We start from the raw sequence: 20,569 nt of genomic DNA, 5'->3' as shown, positions 1-20,569 counted from the left end.
TAAACATAATTCATATCTACTTACTTAAACATATATTCTCACAAGCATGTTATGCTCACATTTTCTCAATTTTAGCTTATCACTCACCATATTTGTTGGTTCACTACTCTACTGACTTCTTAAAAGGTGGGAAAAGTTAACAAAAATTAAGTTCTGCTCTTATCAAACTACTTTAGAAAGTATGGTTGGGATTGTCAAAAGTGTGTAAGGGAATTAGGGTGCCCATCTCTCATTGTAATGGGATTTGGACGACTAATTCCCTTAGGTTCCTTTGAAGATCCCAGCCTAAAGACTTGATCTTGCACTTCAGTATATGTGAGTGCATGGCTGTGTCCATGAAATCAATGGGAATTGGTGCGGGAACAGCAGTCTGCCTGCATGGAATGAATATCAGGATAGGTGCCATAAGAATTATCATATTGTATCATACCATTGGTCTTTCCAGTCCAGCATCCTCTGTGTGACGTTGCTTCAGAGAAAGGTGCAATAAACCCCCCAGTGAACCATTCTGTAATAAATACCTCATAGGGCTATCTTCTTCATAAACCTGATCTATGATCTGAAGCATGAGAAATTTTATCCCTCCTGTCTACTGTAACGCAGGATGCTCTCGTTATCAATATCAAGGTCTATTTTCATGTGTTTAGGATGGCTGGCTCCATTCACAAGCTACACACAAAGGTGGCAGAATGAGGCCCTATATAGTGCTGATTATCTGTATTTTCAAGTCATGTCAAGTGAGTAAAAGAAAATAACATTCATACAGGAAGCCCTTATTGCAAGGCTATCTATTCAATGCTATTTCTGAAATAAGGCTTTTGGGATGGGGAGATAACTCCTCCGAGCCAGTGTACAAAGCGGATACAGTGCACTGTATTATCTAACAACAGTCTGCTTTTCCACTCAGGTAGACAGACATTAAGGTGCATTAGTCCTATCATTTGTATGTCTATAAATATCAATAAAGTATGTTATTTAGCATTCACATTTTCACAATGAAGGACGGCAACTCTACTTTTCAGGAAATTTCACAGAGACATTCACAAACAAAAGTTCAGTAATTTAATCTTCCAAAAGCTCAATAACGCTAAGTTCAAAATTGCAGGTTTTAAACTAATGTACCCGATAAGTAATGATGACAGAATTTAAAAGGTCCATTATTCGGTAATCTAATATTCCCAATCCCAATTATCTGACAAAGAGAATACTCTCCCTTAAACAGCGCTAATGTGTTCGCATCTAGATTAATCTTTTAGGGAGAAAAGAAGCATTCTTTAAGGGCTTTATCTGTTTTCAAATGTCTGACTCCACAAGGAGCCATTTTGCACTGCTGATGAGGCTATGTAAATGAATCAAATGTCTTTGTCTGATAGGTGCTATTTCTTACAGATACACATGATACCGGACTAGCATGAGGTACTTCCCAGCAAAGCCAAACTCTAGTATAAAATGATCTTTAATATGCTGTGCCTGGTGCCTTCAAATCCTCTGCTGCTGCTTCACTGCAAAACAAACATTGTGGTTAACTAGTTTTCTCCTCACTCCCTCTTGCATGTCGGGCTGCTTCTAACTTTCATGCAGCACAACACCCCTCATGTAATGCATTGTTATATTAGTTGAGGCAAATTCTCTCCCTATTTTCAACACTGGCAAGGATTCTTAGGCAGTGGTAATAGTGTGGCTTGGCAAGGCTCAAGTGTAAAGGTCCCGCAGGGTCGTGCACCCTACTCTGCAGGAGATCCCTGCATAGTAACATGCAGGGTCAGAGGTGGGGCCAGAGGAACCACTGCTGCCCAGATTTTCTGGTCCTCTTTCCTGTAGAAAGGACACATACGAGGTTCAGAGGTCGATTTTGGCCATCAGGCTAATGTAACCTAAGCGAAAACTCTACAGAAGCTGCCCCAATCCTTGGGCAGAAATCTTTCCTCTCAGCCCACTGTCCTCTGCACATTTTCTCGATATTCAGCTCAGTTACTTCAGCTGGTCACTGCAATGAGGTTTTAGTTCTTAGAGAGGTTGAATACAGCCTCCCTTATCCAACATTCAAGCTAGCATGAGGCCCTTAATGTTGTCTTCTATTGCAGAACATCAGATTTTCCTCTGGAATGTACAGCATCTTCCTAAATACGGAATCAATGCAAACCACAAATATATTATATTATTATTAATTTGAATTACTGTAGTGCCTAAGGGAACCCAGTCATAGACCTGGGCCATTAATTCTTAGCCTTATCTCATATCAAAGGCTGAGAAAAGTCAACGCAACTCAAAGTAGAGGCTGGATTTCTGAACTTAATTTGTCTTCTTGTGCTGAAGCACATGCAGTAATACCCAAGCACAATGACACCGGTAAAAGTCAGAGCAGCATGGCTGATACCAGTTTCCTGATAATGTTACTACCACCATCATTCCAGGTGCAATTGGGACAATCAGGTGTTCCCAGGCCCTGCAAAGACTGGATCACAGGCAAAACATAACAGTATCTCTTATTTTTTGTACAATTTTGGATAAATTTTAAGACGTAATATCATAGTACCTGTCATTAAAGAGTTATGAATTATTCTTGTTCATAATTTCCTGACAATGTGGGTGTAGCAAGGCAATGACTTATCAGCACGGTGCCTTCTGCTGGTTGTCCAGGGAATTAGCTTTTCCAGCCTTGGAGCACCCTCTGCCAGCCAGTGTCTCACCTGCCGCTGGCCTCCGTGTCCCTCCTGGACCCTGGTGCCCCTTTACCTCAGGTGCTGCCCCCTGGCAGTACCCCCACAGATCTGGGTCTCCCCTCCCCAGGGAACCACCAACTCTCTATCCCCACAGTCTATGGCTACTGCCAGTCTCCATCTAGCCCCCACTCCCTGGGGCAGACTGCAGTGAACAAGCCATTCATCATTGGCAAAGTGGGGTTTGGACCTGCTGCCTTTGCCTAACTTCTGGGCTGCAGCCTCTGCAACCCCAGTACCTGGCTTCACCTTGCAGAGGGCCTGCAGCCTGGGGATTTGCCAGGCAGGAGCTCCCCAGCTCCTCTCACCTTTCCCCAGCCCTACTCTGTTGCCTGCACCCTCAGCTCCCAAGCAGCTAGTCCTTCTCCCTCTGAAGCTGGAGGGAGCATTGATCTAGCTACTGGCTTATAGCCCTTTTATCAGGGCCAGCTGAGGTTTGATTTTGGGGCATGGCCCAGCTGTGGCTGTTTCCCCAATCAGCCTAGCTTTTAGCTCGGAGCCCCAGCTCTATCTCAGGGCTGGCTGTAACCCTTTCCAGACCAGGGAGCCGGTGACCACCCCACTACAGTAGGATTTGTGGGTCGTTTCACCCTGCCAATGTGATGATTTCCCAGAATTTCCAACTACCTTTACTTCATGCTCCCAAGTGCCCTATTATTATTTTCATTTACAGTAGTGCCAAGAGGCCCAATCAGGCTTGGGCAATAAGCTCTTTGGCACAGATCCATTGTACTAGGCACTGTACAAACACATATTGAGAGCCAGTGTCAGTGACAAAGAACTTATTGTTCACATAGACAAGCCAAACAAAGAGTGGAAGGGGGAACAGAGGCACAGCGAGGTGAAGTGACTTGCCCAAGGTCACAGCAAGTCATTGACAGAATTGGGAAGAGAACACAGGTCTCCTGGCTTCTCACGCTACCCTGATGAAACCCTCTGGATGGCTTACTGGCTTTATCCAAGCCCTGCAGTGTTGCTACTGCTATTTCTTTGGTATACTAGAACACTATGAAAGTGTTTTGGACGCTGGCAAGCCTCAATGAAGTTTGCTTTAGATGAAAAAAAAATGTTTTGGAAACTTTTGTCTGAATTGTGCAGTAAGACTCTGCGATAGGGTCACACTGGGCAAAATTTCATTACTGGTAGCACCACGACTGAGTAAAACCATGGCCGCCAGCCAACAGTGTCTATATTGTTATATATCTCTCAGTCTCCCAATCAAATCAATTCATAACAAGTAAGTAGCAGGCTAAAGCAGAGCAGCAAAGCCTAATGAGGATAGAGAAACCGCTTTTTGTAATTTAGCACAGTCAACAACCTTATTCCTGGAATGGCACCATCACAGGTTTGAGAATTTTCTGATTATTTTAGTCTCATGCAGTAAAAAAATATATCTATACACAGACATTTGTAACTCTTTATATTATTTTACATGTCTATATAATGCCTGTCAGAACTCAGTGGAAAGGATCACAATCAGAAGTAAAAATTGAGTCTTTCTGAAGCACTCAGTGCATCATTATAAACTATGCATTTACTGTGCTGAAACAGCAGTGAAACAAGGTGGTTTTTTTCTGTGTATACTACACAATATTCAACTAAATGGTCTCAGTACCGTATACTAATCAGAGGCGAACTCTTACTATCGTGTTGATTCACTCAAGGTATTTGAATAAATCAAAAGACACAAGCATGCCATATGTCTAATTATTTTAGTTTGACCTTCCAAAACAGGAAGTTCTCAGTTGTTACCCGATGCATTATATCCGATTGCTGCTACTATATGATGATTTATCTACAAAGGAGAACTATTCTCCTGTTAGTTTGAAACCATGTATCTTTTAAAATTGTCGTATGTACGGAAGAGACTTTATTGTTTTGTCAGTAAACAAAGGAAAATGGGTCAACTGGTTTTTTAGGTGTTTTCTGTTTTTCTAGGTAATTCTCTTCCAGCTTAAAACTGTGCTTGACAATTAATTTCTGTCTTTAACTGCTTCTGTGGTACCTGAAGTTGTCCTTTCTTTTATCATTTCACTGCTCCCTGGGGTACTTTTTTAAAGCTCTCTTCAATCACTGTTTGTTTTGATTCAGTCTACTGTTAAATAGCAGACTTTCCCCCGGTTCACTTTAGCTAACTATGAACTCAAGAATGCAGATGTTTTCAGATTCTTATGTCCTCCTACCAGATGACAGCAAAGACAGTATCCAAAAATCATTGTCCTAAGCCAGTTCCAGGCCTACCTTAAAAAATCTGGATTTAAACCTCTATCCTTATGGTTTCCTTTTTCTTTGTTTTAATTTTTTTTTAAAATTTGCTCTACAGGTCTTTAGCTTCACCTAGTGGCTCACTCCAAAATGCAAATTTTGTTCTATACCTAAAGTAAGGAGTAAAAAAAGATAGTGGTTTTGTTGAAATTACTGTAATGTGAGATGGATAAATTATTTGCAGATGTTACACCTTTCTGACTGTTTTGAGTTAACCACAGACTTCTTTAAAATGCTATAAGTGCTCTTCACTTTCAGATTACAAACTGCTGTGTTATCACATTGAACCAAATTCTGTCCTCCAGCGTGGACATGTAAAACGCCCCCTGACTTGAAAGGAAGTTACACGCATGTATCTGAAAGCAAAACCTGGCATTTTATCTAATAAACAGTCATAACTTAATTCTGTACCTTAGCTAAGGTACAGAATTAAGTTATGACTGTTTATTAGATAAAATGCCAGCACCACTTATTTTAGTTATTTCAACCTTTGTGCAACGTGCAAAAACCAAATAAGTAAAATGGGAGTTTTTCAGGAATAGGCTGAGATTTGCTGCCTAGTTCTCATTCTTTTTAATGGGAACTGGGACCCAGATCCTCAATGGTGTTTAGGTGCCTAACTCCCATTGAAATCAATTGCACCTAAATATCTTTGAGGATCTGGGTCTGCATGTCCAAATCCCTCAAGCAGATTTTCAAACCTCAGCCATGGTGTCTACAGTGTTTTGCTGTCCTGCTTGGCATCCCTGCCCGTAAGTATGTATACATCATATGTCTCTTATTTAACCTTGTCTGTGTGCGTGTGATTTTTCTCTTGTTGCATGCCCACAATTGCTGTTGATATAAATGAGAATTCAGGAAGCCATTGAGCCAAATGCTTACATTCTTATTCTTTTTTCACAGAGTCCTTACTCAGTGAAAACTCACTGAAATCAAGAGATGTTTTGCCTGAAAGGGAGTGATATTAAAACCTAAATGAAATAATCTGGTCTATGGGCCTGATGGAGCTAGAAGTCTGTAGATGCTGTTTCAAAAAAGATATTGGTAGAAGGTCTGGTTGAAATGTGGGCACCAGAGAGGGGAAGTTTGCAAGAGCTCTGCATGGAAAATGTCATCTCTGTGTTTGCAAGATTTTCATGTCCTCATATGACATTCTGCAAGCCCAAAATGTTTTTGGAGATCAACTAGCAAAATTCACTCCTGGCTCAGAATTTCACCCATTCTAAATTTTCTGTGAAAAATACTAAGGCAGCCACCTCTGGAACTTTTCATTTATGGTGAGAAGACAGGTCTGAGAAGGTGACAAAGGCAGATGTAGAAAATCACAAACATTTATTTTATTTTACACACACACACACACACATACAAACACAGATACGCACGTGCCAGATCAATAAAGTCAGAAGTGACCAAGGATGTTTGTGCTCTGATCCCTTTTCTTGCAGTGATGTACAGGCTTCTGGACTAAGACCTGAATATGCCAGCCAAAGAAGTGACTTTAAACCAGAGTTTTGGATGTCAGTGGTGATGGAGGCCTGTTTGAGACTGAGTGGATAAGACTTTTTGTTGTTTTTATGGGGTGGCAGTAGATAAAGCCAACCTCTTTGCTACCAGGGCCCCATACTACACTCAGGGCTTTCCTGACTCTGTATTGTGTACTTTGGGGTTGATTTCAGGCTGCAGACCTTGAGTGCTAGAAAGCCCATCTTGGGGAGGAGCATGATGGCACAAGCTTCCTGCCATCCCCATATCCTTGGGAGTGGAGCTGGCATGTACAGCTCTGAAATGGGAATGAAAGCTTTGAGTCAAAGCCATTTCTGAGATGAATTTGGTCCACAGTGCTGCAATAGCAATCATTCCCTTCGGTTGTGACCCTCTAGCCACAGCTACTGAATAGTCAGGAAAGTCTGACATCTGGAGTGGGTTATTTCCTTGTGGGGGAAAGAGGAGTTTTCCCAGTAACAGGTTGCTGTATCTTAGTCCAAGTTCATTACAGTAGTTACTCTAGGCTTAGGAATATAGATTTTATATTGTAAAAAAAAGCTGCATCTTACAATTCACAGGATTCCAGACAACACCTCCGCTCCAGTTTGCAGCTGGACACTTTCTCTTAAACTGCTGTAAGAATATGTATGTTTTAACTCCTCACCAATCTATTAAAGCCTTTATGTGGCAAGTGTGCCGGGGCTGACATTCAAAACCACCTGTCAGTAAATAGACTTTGGGCTATTTGCGCCAAAACACACTCTGACACCAGTCTGTTGGGTTTGTTATCTCTCATAGCTGCTTCCAGTGCTTCCAATATAAACAGTCTCAGAAGCAACAGACCAAGTAGAATCACTAAGTTCTTCCCGGGCTTCCATTGTCAATTAATGAAATGTAGTTATAGGAGAGTCATAAAATAACACATGATTGTTGCGCTCAACTACCGAGTGTGCCAACAAAACACTTGAGACTACTGCCTAAATTTATCAGTCCACTAAGTTAGGTGCCTTCAAATATCTGAAATTGTTCTTTAGAAAAAAAATTAAACAGTCCACACTTTCTTTGAATTACTATGGCTTTTCAAAGTCCATGTAAAGTATTATGCAAGGAGACAAAGCTATTTTACCAGGCAGGCAGATATTCCAAATTACTGGTTCTTAACAAGCATGGTAATACATCAGTCAAAAGCAATAAATTTAAACTTAATGAAATCTCAATTTGCCTACAGTGCATTTCACTTTGACATTTTCTACATTGCCACGGTGCTTTGATAAGTTTTTTAAAATGCAAAGAAAGTGTCTGTAAGGCTAAAGAGCAGACTTGGTGCCATTGTGCCCAATGGAACATTACAGTACTTAAGTTGCATCGCTATATGCCCTCTGGCACACTAAGCCTGAGTGGTAACATAGGTTCAGTTTTCATTATCATCATGTGATTATCCATTTTACTGCATTTAACTGATAATACAACTACCAGCTCACCTTAAAAGAATTAGCTTGGAGGTTTCATTGCTTTCCAAATGGAATTCATTTGACAAACAAATGACAATTAGCCCAGTCTCCCTGTTCTGTGTCAGGATGGTTTTTGATTGAACCTAGACCAATTTACAATTTTTAAATGAGTTTAGACATTTACATTTAAAATGTCTAGAGGAAATTAGCCCCGGGACATCTAACAACCAAAATGCTTTTTGAAGTTGATTATTATTTGATCTAGTACCCTCTACCTGCAGATTTTGTTCTGACTTCAAAGTTTTGGAATGAAAATGCCACCTACACCTCAAAGCACAGGTAAAAACTTAAAAGCAGTTTTACTCATTATGTTATGCAAAGAAACCTATATTTTAATATTCATTTAATATGGTTAGTTAGCTTTAATGACACCAGTTTGACAGTGTCATAGTTTTCAAGTATAGGACATTGATTGAAGTTTCTGGTTCTTGCCATTTTTTGTAGAAGGAAAGAATATATTTTGAAGGTGAGATTTATATGCCTATCCTTACCATTCTGTCACAGCTAGAAATACAGTCATTTACAGATGAATGTGTTGTGTATCTTTATGAAGAAAGTAAAACATATCTTCTCATTTCCATGTTGTCGTGTGTACCAAAAGCGTTATTAGTATTTGTTTTGTGCATGCTAAATTCTTCCAACTCGTGGATGTTTGTCTTACAGCGACATTGTCTACTTCCAAGGAACTGTCAGTAATTCCATTATAAATATGCAGACACCGATAATGCAGCCATGAAAATTGGGCTGAAATTAGGCACATGATCTCAGCCTCAAGGTAATTTGATCCTTATTATTTTTATTTTTATTATTAATTATGTTATTTTGGCAAAACTGGAAAACAGTGTATTTGGCCATTGTAAAATTATAAGTGCAAAGCTAATTGCCCCTGATATTCATTTACCCAACTGAAGTCAAGGGGAGTTTGGGGTACTAGGCCCATTTTATTTCGGATAAACCGTTATTAGGTTTAACTTTCAAACAGCGATGACAGCACAAGTGATATGCCCAGGGCTGCAGCAGCCTGAACCCCAGCCCCATTAGCCTCTTTGTTTCCATGAGCACAAAATTCCCCATTTAAAAAGGGAGCAATGATTTAGTATTTCTAGAAAAAGTTGGATTTCAGTTATTATTTATAAATTTCATTTTGTACATATCTTAGAGGACATTAAGAGATTAGTAGTCATGCAGTTTGTTCTGAGCATTAATGCTAATCCTTCAAGATAGGTGAAGGGTAATTTCATTAGTTTTTTATAAAGATTTGCAATAAAACTAACCATTCAGTCAACAGTCTGAAAGGAGACATTTAGCACGCCACTTCCTTGCATCGCAGCGGGATCCCTGTGCTCATAGTAGAATGTCAGTAGGAACTGGCAGCTCAGCAACATGAGTATATTCTACAAAGGTTGTTTTATGTAAAATAGGTGAGTCTCTCTTTCCCAAATATGTCACACAAGATCATTGTCTCTGGCATGACATACTGTAGTTCGGGAAGGGAAGTTAATCTAGGAAATAAAGGGACTACAGACTATTGATACCAAAATCAGCAATTACATTGTACGAGATCTCATGAATAATTCCTGAGCTGTGATTTAACATTAATGTGGGTATTTAGTACAAAGCTCGGCCGACACCAATAAAATGCTGACTGATTTGTTTTGAAATGGTGCTTCTTCAGGTTTCGTTGCCGCACTCCGTAATAAATGCATTTAAGTAATGCTCCAAGCCCCTCCCTACAACACACACACAATATTTTGTGCTACTTTTATCAGTCTCACATTGTTTTTCTCATTGAGGACCAAATTCTTTTCCTTGACAAAGCACAAGTCAAAATAAGTGTTGCTGAAGCGTGCTGCATGGGAGATGGAATTCTTCTCCCAAGACAATCTTACCAGAATAGGTCCCCACACTACTATATGGTGATGACATTTGCCATCTGTTGACCAGAAGATGTTGGTTGAAAATTAAGGGTCCCTTTGTGTAGAGCCAGACAGAAAAATAGCCAGCCAAACCTCAGGAGATTTTACTGTCTTACAGTTTTCCTTCTGATAGATACTTTAATATGACTGCTTTCTGATGCACCTCAAAAATGAGGATAAAAGAATAAGTGAATGAAACAGTGATCTCAATCTCAAGATACACAGAACATTTATTCTGAAACTCTCTCACCTGTGCGCAGGGAAATCTGCACTTTGAATCAGCTCCAATCTCATGTATGGCGTCTGCCTGTCTGATAGTCACTTTACCACTTACTAATGGTAAATAACTAGCTGAAAAGCCCTCTTCTTGTCCTTTAGTGTGTCATGTCTGCTGTGCATGTGCTGTACACTTTTCAGTAAAAGGAAAGCCTGGGGTTTTATATTTGCTGTTTGTGTGAGTAAATATAAAAGTTTGCCTCAGTGGAATTCTGATTTCAGTGAAGTTACTTCTGATTATGAAATCAGAATCAGGCCAAAGGTGTGTTTGATACATGCATTTTGTCCCTTTTGTTAAACATGATGTGCCCAAAATTACAGAAAAGGAACATGTTCTTTTCAATAATCTGATATTAATTGCCCTGAATCATAAATAAGAATACTTCATTGGAACCATTTTCAGTTGCAAAATGCAGTTCCGTCTAAATCAATACTCTTGGCAATATTGTGTCAATTTCACAGAAATCTCATTTCGGACAAAAGTAAAACCAAATATATATATATTTACATTGAAACATGCCATGTTGACATTTTCAGAATAAAAAATATTTTGACTTTTTGAGTTTTTTTATTTTGCATTGTACTATATGTTATAATATACAGTTTAAAAAGTCATGCTGATTCTGTGGAAATGGAACAAGTGGAAGAAGGAGATAATAGCAATCAAGATAAATTAGAAGTTATGAAGTGCAGAAAATTGATAAGAGAAACTAAGGACACAAGGAAAACTCCATGGCTGGCAGGGCTGAGAACAATAAGGAGATTTTTTTAAAAAGTATATTAGAAACTAAATAAATCCTAGCAATGGTATAGGTACATTAGTAGATGGAGATGATAAAATTGTTAATAATGAAGCTGAAAAGGCAGAAAGGTTCAATAAACATTTATGTTCTGTACTGGAAAGAAGCAGGACTATGTACTCATCTCACATGAGGATAAAGTACTTTCCAGTACATTAGCCATGGAGAATGCTAAACAACATCTGCCAGGGATAAACATTTTAAAATCAGCAGGTCCACAAAACCTGCAATCAAGAGTCCTAAAAGAGTTGGCTGAGGATGTTAATTGATGTTAATTTTTAATAATCTTGGAATACAATGAAAGTTCCAGAAGACTGTTGTACCAATATTCGGACAGAGTAAGTGGGATGACCCAGGTAACTAAAGGCTGGTTAGTCTGACATAAAAATGGAAACCTGATACAGGATACAACTGATAAAAAATTAAAAGATGTGAATATAATTAATGCCAGTTAACATGGTTTTCTAGAAAATAGGTCTTGTCAAAAAAACCTGATATAATTTTTTGATGTGATTACAAGTTTGGATAATAATTTGTAATGTATTATGGTAAAGTAATATGACTATGTAATATTTTATAAATTGTTGATAAACCTCTGAATATTTTCAAAGCAAGCAACAAAAATTAAAGTTATCAGCCCAAGTTACCAGTCAGTTAACTACCTTGAATGATAAGACATAGCTGGCATCGTATTTGATTGCATACTGTGTGGCAAAAGAGAAAATGGCCCATACAAGTGCCAAAAAAATTATTCTTCCAGCATCTCTGAATATGATGCATAAAATTTTTGACAAGAAATCTGCTGAAAAATTGAGAAGTATTCCTGTCAGTGATAACACAATGTTTCAGTGAGTATGTGATATTGCAGAGCATTTGGAAACCCTGCTTATAGTTCGGTTACAGTCAGATGAGGATTTTGCTATATAACTTGACAAGAGTACTGAAATTTCAAATTCTACAGCACTGTTAGTTTATGTGAGGTATGTATGGCAAGATAACCTTATGGAAGACTTACTGTGTTGTCTGAGGGTATGTCTACACTATGAAATTAGGTTGAATTTATAGAAGTTGATTTTTAGAAATCGATTTTATACAGTCGATTATGTGTGTCCACACTCAAGACCATTAAGACCATTAACTCAGTGGAGTGTGTCCACAGTACCAAGGCTAGTGTCAACTTACGGAGCATTGCACTGTGGTAGTTATCCCACAGTTCCCGCAGCCCATTGGAATTCTGGGTTGAGCTCCCAATGCCTGATGGGTCAAAAACATTGTCTCGGGTGTTTCTGGAGACATGTCATCAGGCCCCCTGTCCCTCCTTCCCTCTGTGAAAGCAATGGCAGACAATCGTTTCAAGCCTTATTTCCTTGGTTACCCGGGCAGACACCACAGCACAGCAAGCATGGAGTCCGCTCAGCTCACCGTCACCATACGTCTCCTGGGTGCTGGCAGACATGGCACTGCACTGCTACACAGCAGCAGCTCATTGCCTTTTGGCAGCAAATGGTGCATTACAACTGGTAGCCGTTGTTGTCTCCTGGGTGCTCTTTTAACTGACCTCGGTTAAACTGGTCGGTCAGGGGCGCCTGGACATAAATGAGAGCGACTCCAGGTCATTCTCTTTTTAAGTTTCATCTCATGGAGATTCAGTCCTGTCTGCAGTCGTTCTGCACCATCTTCTGACGACCAGCCAGGAGACGAGGACAGCTAGCAGTCATACTGCACCATCTGCTGCCAGCCTAAGATGTATAAGAGAGATGGAGTGGATCAAAACAAGAAAGAGACCAGATTTGTTTTGTATTCATTTGCTCCCCCATCCCTCCATCTTTGAATAGCAGGGGGAGGGATAGTTCAGTGGTTTAAGCATCATCCTGCTAAACCCAGGGTTTTGAATTCAATCCTTGAGGGAGCCATTCTGTGTGACAATTGTTTGTGTTTCTCCTTCATGTAAAGCCACTCCTTTTGTTGATTTTAATTCCCTGTAAGCCAAGTCGCCCCTCCCTCCATCAAAGCAACAGCAGACAATAATTCCACACCTTTTTTCAGTGCTGATGCCATAGCACAGCAAGCATGGAGCCTGCTCAGATCACCGCCACAATTATGAGCACTGTAAACACCATGCGCATTATCCTGCAGTATATGCAGAACCAGAACCTGCAAAAGCAAAACCAGGCAAGGAGGCGACAGCAGTGCACTGATGAGAGTGATGAAGACATGAGCACAGACTTTTCTCAAGGTACAGGCCCTGGCAATGTGGACATCATGGTGTTAATGGGGCAGAGTCATGGCGTGGAATGCTGATTCTGGACCTGGGAAACAAGCACAGATTGGTGGGACCACATAGTGTTGGATGTCTGGGATGATTCCCAGTGTCTGCGAAACTTTCGCATTCATAAGGGCATTTTCTTGGAACTTTGTGACTTGCTTTCCCCTGCCCTGAAGCACAAGAATACCAAGATGAGAGCAGCTCTCACAGTTCAAAAGTGAGTGGTGATAGCCCTGTGGAAGCTTGCAACGCCAGACAGCTACCGGTCAGTTGGGCATCAATTTGGAGTGGGCAAATCTACTGTGGGGTCTGCTGTGATCCAAGTAGCCAACACGATCAAAGAGCTGCTGATATCAAGGGTAGTGACTCTGGGAAATGTGGAGGTCATAGTGGATGGCTTTGCTGCAATGGGATTCCCTAACTGTGGTGGGATGATAGACAGAACCCATATCCCTGTCTTGGCACCGGAGCACCAAGGCAGCAAGTACATAAACCGAAAAGGGTACTTTTCAATGGTGCTGCAAGCACTGGTGGATCACAAGGGGACATTTCACCAACATCAACTCTGGTCTGTTTCAAAAGCTGCAGCAAGGGACTTTCTTCCCAGACCAGAAAATAACCATTGGGGATGTTGAAATGCCTATAGTTATTCTTGAGGACCTGGCCTACCCCTTAATGCCATGGCTCATGAAGCTGTACACAAGCACCTTGGACAGTAGTCAGGAGCTGTTCAACTATAGGCTGAGCACGTACAGAATGGTGGTAGAATGTGCATTTGGATGTTTAAAAGTGTGCTGGCGCAGTTTACTGACTCAGATAGCGAAACCAATATTCCCACTGTTATTACTGCTTGCTGTGCACTCCACAGTGTCTGTGAGAATAAGGGGGTGATGTTTATGGCGGGGTGGGAGGATGAGACAAGTCGCCTGGCCGCTGATTACACACAGCTAGACACCAGGGCAGTTAGCAGAGTACAGGAGGGCACGGTGTGCATCAGAGAAGCTTTGAAAACCAGTTTCATGACTGCCCAGGCTATGGTGTGAAAGTTCTGTTTGTGTCTCCTTGATGAACCCTCCCCACTTGGTTCACTCTACTTCCCTGTAAGCTAACCACCCTCCTCTTCCCCCTTCGATCACCACTTGAAGAGGCAATAAAGTCATTGTTGCTTCACATTCATGCATTCTTTATTAATTCATCACACAAATAGGAGGATAACTACCAACGTGGCCCGGGAGCGGTGGGAAAGCAGGGAAGCACCGGACAGGGTGAGGGAAGGACAAGGCCACACTGCACTTTTAAACTTATTGAATGCTAGCCTTCTGTTGCTTGGGCAGTCCTCTGGGGTGGAGTGGTTGGGTGCCTGGAGGCCCCGCACCGCGTTCGTGGGTGTCTAGGTGAGGAGGCTATGGAACTTGGGGAGGAGGGTGGTTGGTTATACAGGGGCTGTAGTGGTGGTCTGTGTTCATGCTGCCTTTTCTGAACCTCAACCATGCACCGGAGCATATCAGTTTGTTCCTCCAGTAGTCTCAGAATTGCCTTTTGCCTTCTGTTACCAATCTGATGCCACCTATCATCTTCAGCCCACCACTTATTATCTTCAGCCCACCACCTGTCCTTGTGTTCATATTGTGCTTTTCTGGACTCTGATATTGTCTGCCTCCATGTATTCTGCTGGGCTCTTTCAGTGTGGGAGGACTGCATGAGCTCAGAGAACATTTCATCGCGAGTGTGTTTTTTTCGCTTTCTAATCTTCACTAGCCTCTGGGAAGGAGAAGATAGTGTGAGCGTTGAAACCTTTGCAGCTGGTGGAGGAAAAAAAAGGGAGACTGGTAGTTAAAAACACATTTTAGAGAACAATGGGTAGACTGTTTATTTAAAATGGGTTGACAATTTAAAAGGAGAAGCTGCGGTTTTTGGGTTAACATGCAGTACAAACCCAACTAACCCCCCCTCACACACACACCCAATTCTCTGGGATAATCGCTTCACCCCTCCACCCATTGCGTGGCTAACAGTGGGGAACATTTCTGTTCAGTCACAGGCAAACAGCCCAGCAGGAATGGGCACTTCTGAATGTCCCCTTGGTAAAATCACCCTATTTCAACAAGGTGACCATGAATGATATCACTCTCCTGAGGATAACACAGAGAGATAAAGAACAGATGTTGTTTGAATGCCAGCAAAGACCGGGACCATATGCTGTGTTATGCAATAATTCCAGACTATGTGCTACTGGCTGGTGTGGTAAAGTGTCCTACCATGGAGGATGGAATAAGGATGCCCTGCCCAGAAACCTTTTGCAAAGGCTTTGGGAGTACATCCAGGAGACCTTTATGGAGATGTCCCTGGAAGATTTCTGCTCCATCCCCAGACACGTTAACAGAATTTTCCAGTAGCTGTACTGGCTGCGAATGCCAGGGCAAATTAATCATTAAACATGCTTGCTTTTAAACCATGTATAACATTTACAAAGCTGCACTCACCAGAAGTTCCTTCTCTGTCTGGCGGGTCTGGGAGGCAGCCTTGGGTGGGTTCAGGGGGTACTGACTCCAGGTCCAGGTTGAAAAACAGTTCCTGGCTGTCAGGGAAAACGGTTTCTCCGCTTGCTTGCTGTGAACTATCTTCCTCATCCTCAAAATTCCCAAAATCTGCATCCCTATTGGGGATTGACGGAGTCAAAGCATAAGGGTGGGGAGTTGTAGGGGCACCTCCTAGAATGGCATGCAGCTCATCACAGAAGCTCCATGTCTGGGGCTCTGACCTGGAGCAGCCATTTGCCTCTCTGTTTTTTTGGTAGGCTTGCCTCAGCTCCTTAAGTTCCACACGGCACTGCTGTGGGTCCCTGTTATAGCCTCTGTCCTTCATGCTCTTGGAGATTTTTTCAAATGTTTGGGCATTTCGTCTTTTGGAACAGGGTTCTGATAGCACAGATTCATCTCCCCATACAGTGATCAGATCCAGTACCTCCCGTTTGGTCCATGCTGGGGCTCTTTTGCGATTCTGGGACTCCATGGTCACCTTTGCTGATGAAATCTGCACTCACCTGCAGATTGCCACATTGGCCGAAAAGGAAATGAGGAGCACAGATAGTTGAAGCACTGCATGACTGCAGAGTTGGAAAATACAAATTGAACTGAGCTAATTGCAAAGGAATTACAAGTGATGGTGCAGCAACTATGACAGGTAGAAATAGCAGAGTTGTGAAAAAACTAACTGAGGCAGCTGGTAATGGTCAAATGTTTGGAATCACTATTTTATTCACAGCGAAGCTTTGGCGTCCAAGGGTATTTCCCCTGATCTTATGGCAGTACTGAAGGAAGTAGTGAAACTGTTAATTTCTTTAAAGGAAGCTCATTGAACAGCAAGCTTTTTGAAGTGTTATGCTCAGAAATGGGAGTGGAGCATACTCATTTATTGTTTCACACTTAAGTATAGTGGCAGAGTGCTTACAAGGGTGTATAAACTCAGGAATGAGATTCTCATTTTTCTGGTAAAGAAACTAACTGGGCAAATTTGTTTGATGATGACTGTTGGTTAATGAAGTTGTCATATCTAGCTGCCATTTTCAAGCTAACAGAATTTGATGTTACAAGGAAGAGGCAATGATTTGTTTCAACCCTGTGAACAGACACAAACGTTCCAAAAGTCATTAGCACGGTGGCAAGCATGAGTGAAAAGTAATTGTCCAAGCTACTACATGTCCCCACCACTGTTACAGCACACTGAGGAGAACAGCATTAGGGAAGAAAAAGTGAATGAAATGAAAAGTGTCATTCAGTTACAGCTTGCTGTGCTGTCTATTTTAGTCGCTACTTCCCTGCAGAGGGGTTTGAAAATTTGAAGGAAAAGTATTGGGTGAAAGATCCTTTTGCTTTTGAAAATCCTGAATCAATAATGGAGCTAAATTTGATGCCTGAGCAAGAAAAAGAAGTGCTGCAACTCATCTGTGATAGCACACTCAAAACACACCACAACTCAAGTCATTAAATTTGTCATTATTTTGGATAAGTATTTTCAAAGAATATTCACTGTTAAGTAAGATTAGAGCTCTGTTGTTGTTACGGTTCACAACAACCTACATGTGTGAACTGGGATTTTCGACTTTGACATGGTTAAAAACAAAAGAAAGAGATGGGCTCAACAGTGCACCTGATAGGTGGGTAGCGCTTTCATCTTGTGATCCAACTTGGAACGAGATCATGACCAAAGGTAAGCCCACCCATCATATTAAGTAAGTGAGACTCAACCTGATCATCTTTTTCACTCTATTTAAAAATGTAACATCAATGTCTAATTTTAGTTATTACTTGAAGTGAAGTAGTTACAGCTAGCATGTGTTACCTTTTATTGTGCTTTTATGAAAACTCTAGCCACAAAATATTATTGTTTTGGGTTGTGGGAATAAACATTTTTCTTCCAGTAGGTTGTGAGAAAAAAAGTTAGAAAACCACTACTCGAGGAGCTGTTCTGCTAGCCCAGGAATATCAGAATACAAGATATCCTGATCATGCCCTGTGCCACCTCAGACACACCCCCTATATCTGGGAATAACCCCAGTGTCAGATTTCATGTCATGTGACCTGGTTAGACAATTAAGGACTGTAAATATCTGTATCAATTTGACAGTTAAGGCCAGACTGTCTAATCAAGGAAATGAAAGAGGACAGTATGTGGTTTTCCATAGTTGTACTTAAACCAGCTTATACATTCAAAATACAAAGTTGAATCATTGGCAGTTGAATAAATGTGGTGAACATTACCTGTGCAGAAGTTTCAACATTAAAATTAATGAACAAATGTATGTTTGTATTTTACAAAATGAAAGAACATATAGTGTCAGAAAAGGCTTTATCTCCTGTATATGTTTTTTTAAAATGTAATAAATACTATACAAATAGCATTGCTTTAGCTAAGGGAATATTGAAATCCATTAGGAATGCACTTGGAGTAATCTGATTCAACAAGTCAGTGTATTTTTCTCAAAAACATAATATCTGTACTACATTGTGTGAGATGAAGGTTAGATTACATTTCTTGCCAGTGCAATAATTCCCACATCATAAATTCTGATGAAATTATATCAATATATAAAGCAAATGGATGTCTGACCCACCATCGTTTCCTAGTCTTCAGATGTAGAGGCTGACATACAACTAAATTCCCAGCTGCTTTGAGCAATACTATTACCACAGGGCCTTTGCCTGGGAACTCTTATTAGCTATCTTGACCAGGAGTGGCTGTTAGAGTTTGTGGTTTCTGCTCTGAATATTAAACTTCAGCATACAAGAGTCCTTATTGTAGGGCACACTTGGAAATGGTAATACTAAATTGCTTTATATTTGCAGGATTTGATTGCTTCAGATGATACAGGCCTAGCTGGTGGGCCTCTCCTACTGCTTGTATTTCCAGATTATAAATCATTCCTTTGACAGGATATCTGCCATAACCAGTTCTCAGTTTCCATAGTATCCCTCTTTATATTACAGCTGGCAACTGGTATTCTAGGCTGTTCATGTGGATGACACATTTTCCATAATTATAGGAGCCAGGTCAAAACTGAAGCCATCATAGGCATCCCAACTTTTATTTCAGATGTCAGTGGACCTAAAGATCTATGGTTTGAAGGTTGGGTTGTAAAGAGTGGATTCCACTTTCCCTGGAACATTCAACTGCAATATATTCATTATTGTAAAACCAACCAAACTGAAGTTCTACCTATTTGGACTTCAAGGAACCACAGTGTAACCAAATAGTGCATAGTAAATTGTGGGCACTACTGGTAATAAATAATACTAGTTATTAATTTATTATCATTATTGTTGTTGTTGTGACATCATGAAATCTTTAAGAAAAGTAAGAAAATTTCAGGCCTTAAATATGATATTGAAAGTCAACTTGCTAATGTGACTTTAAAGGCGTATGCAGGGTAATTGTAGCCCTGTCAGTTCCAGGATATTAGAGAGACAAAGTGGGTGACCTTTCCCAGACCTGAAGAAAAGCTCTGTGTGGCTTGAAAGTTTGTCTCTCTCACCAACAGAAGTTGGTCCAATAAAAGATATTACCTCGCCCACCTTGTCTCATTAAAAGGCTTAGGTAGAAAGATATCTACTCATTTAGGACAGTTCTTTTAAAACAGAATAATAATATTCTGGGGAATAGTGACAAAAATCATTAGAATTATACCTCACTATCCCTTGAAGAATGGGCTGAAAAAAGTAATCAAAAGGAATTATTGACCTTGATCTTATAGTTAAAACTTAGACTCTATTAAATACAATTTCAGAGCTTTTAATCATTCTTAACAAAGAGCCCTGAATAACCCTTAGCTGTCTCATTATGCCATTATTACATTACTGGTTTCATGTTTCATCCACCTGACCATAATGTCAAAATGATATTGTAGGTGGTTTCCAAGTTTGCCAAGTATTTGCTCAAACATCTTACTGTTCCACTAACCTCTCATAAAAGACCAATTCAGGCAGTAACTGGACACAAGAAAACAACAAGAGTTTCAGCCAACATTTCATAGTGTTGCCAACCCACAGTCCCTTAGTACTGAGGGTAAGGGAGTTACTCCAGCTTAGCATGCACTTTGGACTTCCAGTCTTGGGCCTTGATTCAAGAGAGTGGCCTGGATCAGCCTCCCTAGCTCCCCTATCCTCCTCTTCCCCACAACACTCACACTTCATAACCCCAAGGAATAACAAACTACAGTCTGGCTCCAATCAGTTCTTGGAGCCTTTCCCTTTGAGAGGGAGCCTAAAGCCCTCTGAGGCTGGAAAATAGCCAGAACCTCTTGATCCTCTGCTTGAAGCAGAGACAAGGGGCCAAAACCAAAAAAGGATTTAAGCACATGCTTAACGTTAAATAGGTAAACAGTCCAGTCCCACTGAAAAGAGTTGGGAGGTGAACCATGGCCACTGTTCATGAGTGTAAAATATTTGTGCGTAAAATACCCTAGTAATGTTAAATGCCAATTATTTTTCATGGCAAATTTCAATTTTTTTGGTCAAAATTTCCAGAGAAATATTCTTGGAGTTCTTTTAAAAAAACAAACAACAACAAAAATGTTAACAGTAAAAATGTTTAGTTCTACCAAACTGTTTTCAGGGATTCCTGCCCTGTCATAAACAGATAGCTAAGGGTTAATGTTTCTTTTACCTGTAAAGGGTTAACAAAGGGAACCAAACACCTGACCAGAGGACCAATTAGGAAACAAGATTTTTCAAATCTCAAGGGAGGGAAGTTTTGGGTGTGTGTTCTTTGTCTCGTCTCTGTTGCTCTCTCGGCTCTGAGGGGATCACTCTATCTCCAGGCTTTCTAATCTTCT

The sequence above is a fragment of the Chelonoidis abingdonii genome, chromosome 15, assembly GCF_003597395.2.
Source record: "Chelonoidis abingdonii isolate Lonesome George chromosome 15, CheloAbing_2.0, whole genome shotgun sequence".
Lineage (NCBI taxonomy): Eukaryota > Metazoa > Chordata > Testudines > Testudinidae > Chelonoidis > Chelonoidis abingdonii.
The sequence above is the reverse complement of the archived record's forward strand: the minus strand, read 5'-3'. Positions refer to the sequence as shown.